The sequence below is a fragment of the Hypanus sabinus genome, unplaced genomic scaffold (assembly GCF_030144855.1).
Source record: "Hypanus sabinus isolate sHypSab1 unplaced genomic scaffold, sHypSab1.hap1 scaffold_1121, whole genome shotgun sequence".
Lineage (NCBI taxonomy): Eukaryota > Metazoa > Chordata > Chondrichthyes > Myliobatiformes > Dasyatidae > Hypanus > Hypanus sabinus.
In genome coordinates, this window is record NW_026779179.1 from 119,591 (window position 1) to 125,206 (window position 5,616).

Here is a 5,616-nt window from a genome sequence, read left to right on the forward strand (position 1 = left end):
TCATTGAAGCTACTCCGGGTCAGATTAGATCCATATCTTTTGAAATGGATTTCTGATTTCTGAAATATTAATTAAGGATTTAATACCCATTTATTACTGTCAGATAGGAAGTTTATACATTCTAAGTAGATCTGTGGTTCAGAATTCTGTGTAGACACCTGTTATGAGAGGATAATTGGGCCGGGTTGAAATTGTCCCGGACTATTCTGTTAAGGAATAGAAAATAAGCAGTTTGCCTGCGTCAAAAATAAATCATCTCCATCTCGAAAATAGTCGATGTTTTTATTTATCTTATTTTCAAATTGCAGGACCAAACGATTCCCGGCACTGTATTCTATATGTCCCATCTGTTCTCAATCTCCGATTCTGCCTGCGTCCTTCACCAGCCCCTTGTTTTCTCAACACAACCTGTGGCTCGATAACGTTGCTGCCGACTGTGGTTTCCCGATGGGGGTGTATATCATCCCGTTGCAGAGGGACGGACACCCGCCCCGGATGTGGAGACGCTGATTAAAACTTTGAACACGTGCGCGCTGAATAATCCACATCCTGTCACGCGCACTCACAGTATCCGTGACCGAATTCCAGACGACTGGGATGGCGGAGTTCTGGGAATTGCTGAGAGGGGAGAGCGGAGGACGAAGGGGGTGTAGATCAGGTATTGTCCTGGGTAGTGTGTGATGTGGCTGTGCGGATTTTGAGCTGGGGAGTTGCAGTTGAACTAAACAATATCTGAACGGTGAATGTGTGAAGGAAAGGGGAACAGGGAATTCACTCTGTGTCTGTACCAGACAGAATTTTTTCTATTTTTCACACAAAAATGTTCTATTTCTCTAAGTGCCATGTACCTATCCAAAAGTCCCTTAAAAGGCCCATTCCACACACTCACCACTCTCTGAGTGAAACACTTACACCTGACATCTCCTCTGTACCGACACCCCAGCACTTTCAACCTGTGTCCTCAAGGTGCAACCATTTCAGCCCCGGGAAAAAAGCCTCTGACTATCCACACGATCAATGCCTCTCATCATCTTGTCGTTACACGATGCCTCTCTGTCAGGTCATATTGGGAGGAATCTAGACCGAATGTTCAGTTCGCTGGAAGCTTGGTGACGGTCCGGAGATTCAAAGGGGTTAAACATCCAGTCCCAGTACAGCGTCCTCCTGTGGCCATGCAGCTCAATAACAGGCACACCAGATTGTATGCCTCTGGGCGGGTTAGACGGGTGAAAATGACCAATTCGAGGTATGCCTCACAAGTCAGGACGACACATGAACATCCATGAGTACAGCCAAAGGTGACAGCGTTACTCCCGAAACATGGTGCAAAACACGATATCAGCATTTAAACACGGCAGAAGGCACAAAAATATGTATAAAACAGAAAAAATACCAACGCAGTATGAGGCCTTCGGTCAAATGAATAACACTGATATCTGCCTTCGTCCACAACAAAGCCTGTCTTCAGCCAAGCGAACACTGGGGGGCAGCACAGACTCCTGCCCGGAGGTCACGCCACACCACCCCGCCGTGCTCAGCTCCTTCACTTCCTCTGCCAGCGAGAATCTCTCTCAGTTTACACATCAACTTGAGTTGAAATAATATCTCAGCAAGAATTTTTGCCATGAAACATAGGTGGGGTGGGCATTAAACTAGAGATACAGGGGGATGAAAACCGTAATGCCATCACAGATAGAAGAACACTTGTTGGAACAGATGTCGATAAGGCCTCCGACAAAGTCAGGAAGAAAAATGTTGAGCCAGCTGGGACTCACGTTCTGAGCTGCCTACGTTTCAATGCAGAAAGTTTTGTACGAAAGGCAGATGAGCTCAGGGCGGAAGTCAAATTCTGGAAATGGCATTGTAGCCAATAGTGAGACTTTGTTGCAGGAGGGGCAGGACCGTTAGCTTAATATTCTGGGATTCGGCTGTTTTAGTCGATCTAATGAGCACACAATGCAAACATAAGGGGCAGCTTGCAGTCAGGGAAAATGTCACGGCGGTGCTCAGTCAGGACAGACTCGGGAACACGTCTAGGTGAGGATTTTTGGACGGAACTGAGGAATAAGAAAGGTACGAACTCGATCATGCGGCCATATTATCAATCACCTAATAGTGCCGGGGATTCAGAGGAACAAATCTGTAGAGAAACATAAGTTTGTGATATTTTAACAGATATTCACTGTGAGCCCCATTCCGTGAAAGGACCAGTGGAGTAGTTTCTCAAATGGTTTCAAGAAAGTTTCCTTAATCAGTATGTAGATATTTCCAACCAGCGAGTGCAATACTGGATCTCCTCCTGCGGAATGGAACAAGGCAGGGGACAAAAGTTTGTGCAGGCGACCACTTTGCATCCTGTAGCAGTCCGAGTCTTAAAGGGATGATATTGCCATTAGATTCAAGGTGATTATGGAAAGGGGTATTTATGACCTCGGGTTTAGTTCTAAATTGAATGAAGGCTTTCTTGGCGGCAGGAGTGATCTGGCAAGTGTGGATTCGGCAAGTCTGTTTTCTGGCAAAGATGTAGCTGCGAGGTTGGTTTCATGAGAATACTGGGAGGTGTTGGATCACAACCAACAGCGCTGGAAATGGATTTCCTACGGTTGAGCACTGAGTGCTCAGCATGTGCGCTTGAATTACAAACTTTCCAGGAAGGATTGTGAGATGCAGAAACTGTCAGTCCGAGTCTTAAAGTGAACGTGACAGGGAAGCACACTCCAAATGAGGCCTCAGCAGAGCCTTAAAATTATATCCTTGCCCGGGAGAGGAATGTGAACCTTTTATGAGCTTCCTCACCACCGAGTCCTTGAACAGTCCAGCCTGGTGGTGGCAAAGGTTTCCAGTGGCCCAGCAGGTAGACATTCGGAACCCGGGGGCCGGCGAGTGTTCAGTCATCTGAGTGATGATTCTCACATCGGCCTTCGGGTCAGAGGTCACAGAAGAGAAGGGGCGAGCAGAGCCGAATCTGGTGCCCCTCTCGAACGTCTTTTTCAACTGCAACGTGAATTTCCAACTCCTGTACTCACTACACCCTTCTATGACTCTGTCATCTCCTCCCTCTCCGACATCAGAACAGATTAATATTACCCCATCCATCTGCTAAAACCTACCCCGACTCCCTGACTCCCCCCTACTGTGCACCACTACCCCTTTCACTTGTTCCTACTTATCCTACTATTCCTCTCCTCCGTTTCTGTCAGTATCTCCATCTCCCCCACTCTCGGTTGGACCCACCAGGTCAGATCCACTGAGATGCTGACACCCGGCAACACAGAAACCTCAAATCAGACCATGAGATATCGGAGCAGAATTAGGCCGAGTCGAGAATTAGATCGAGTCTGCTGTGCCATTTCATCATGTCTGATCCAGGTCCCCTTCAGCCACAATCTCCTGCCTTTTCGCCATATTCCTTCATGTCCTGAGTAATCAAGAATCTGTCAACCTCTGACTTCAATAAATCTAAATTCAAACTCCACAGCCGCCTGTGCTACCCATTCCACAGACTTACCATACTGTGAGGAAATAAATTCCTCCTTTGATGGGATCTTAAGTTTCATTCGCTATGGACTATGCATTTAAGGAGAGAAAGAGAGAGAGAGAGCGAGCGAGAGAGAGAGAGAGAGAGGCGGAGTAGTCTTCTACTGCTGCCCGAGTTGCTATGGAGAGAGAGGAGGAGTTACATGATGGACAGCTGATGTTCAGCGTGTGTGAGGTCGACTGTCTTTCTCACAGACAAACAGAAGAGACTCACAGAGGCCGGTGACGAAGGAGTCACTGGATGAACTCTTCGAGTGCACGCGAGGGTGGTTTGAGGATCGATCAAGTGAGATTGATCAGAGGCCGTCACAGTGAGTGCAAGGGTCACACTGTGCAAACTACCGGTGTGTTTAACCCTGGCCTGGGTCAGTAGATTTTCCACTGAAGTCTGTACCCTTAGGGGAGTCACATTTGACTAACTTGAAGAATTCAGTGGAGAACGGCAAGACCGACGACCCCTGTTTATTCAGATTACAAACTCCTCTCTCTCACCTCAGTTCTGTGGATTGAACTGAACATTCCTACAGACCATCGTCAGACTGTAACTCTTCCCACACGAAATCGAATGAGTTTGGGAAGAATAATTTCGAACAGTTCACAAGATAAAGTTCAGCATAAAGTTACAAGAATACCGATGAAAAGTTCAGGGAGCATTGGTTCTGAAATTATCTCTGAATGAAACAACCTTCAGATATCTAACAACTCCAAATCACTGAATCTGTTCGCATCCTCAGAGTATTGTGTGAGGACATATTTGCCAAAACCAGTAAACATTCACATACTGGCCTGCACGCTCCTCGCTCATCAATGAGCGTTACAAATAAGTTTGCACCTCCATATTGTCGGAAACATCACTAAATCTGTTCACATCCCCAGACTGGTGTGCGAGGGCATATTTGCCGACACCGCCCTAAATCTGCGTAATCCCAGAAATCAGTCCTCTCTCCATACACGCTGATTCTCCAACATGCATAATAGATTATCTCAGAGGGAATCATTTCAAATCGATCAGAAAATGACTGCTTCGACCTTAAAATCCGCACGAATCTCAAAATGCATCTGCAATTCCAGATAGTTTGACACACACAGATCTGGGTGTACACTGTTCACCGCCATATTAAACAACAGACGCCTAAATCTGCGCGCATTCCCAAGTCCGTATTCAACCATAAATCTGTGCGCATGACCGAGTAAGAGCTCGACCTAAATCCACATGAACCCCAATTCTGACGACAAACCCACATGTACGCTGGATTATCCGAAATCACGAGTCCGGTCAAACAGTTCACAAAATAGCTTCGCATTCAAAAATCTAAAACAAACTTCCGAACACTATTATTAAAGTATATATAAGTGAAACAACATTGTAATTCGTCAAGCCCCCCCAATACACCGACATACCCAAATCCGTGTGTACCCAAACTCGCCGCGCACATGTCAAAATCTCTGAGAACCCCCAAATCCGAGTCCGCGCCTATATGTACAATTGTTTATCCTAGAGAGAGAAACATTTCAAACATTTCAGAAGATAGCTCAATCCACTTTAAAAAAAATAGCAAGAACAACGTTAAAGTGCATTATTTATCCGAGTATCTGTAAAATAAGCAATTTCAATTTTGGCATTATAACCAATTCCTCCGACCACCAAAATCCACGTGTACTCCCAAATCCGTAAGCACACCCAAATGGGTGCGCACTCCGAACCTGTCAACTCCTCCCACTTACAGATTAGGTTATCCGAGAGGAGAAATCATTTCAAATAGTTCAGAAAGTAGCAACTTCCAACTTAAAAATCATAGCAAGAGCAGAGTAGAAAACTGGAAGTGTATTTATTAATAAAGTATCTATCAATTAAACAACCGTGAGATTTGTCAGGACCCCAAATCCGGGAGCATCGAAGACCGTGTACATCACCAAATCCGCTGATTTCACTAAATCCGTTCGCATCGCAAATCGGTTGCCACCCATATATGTCGAAGCAGCCCTAAATCTGCGCAAACACAAATTCGGTGCGCACCCCAAACTCTCTGACACCCGAGAGGCATAAGGAATATTCAATCAATACAGAAAATGACCGTC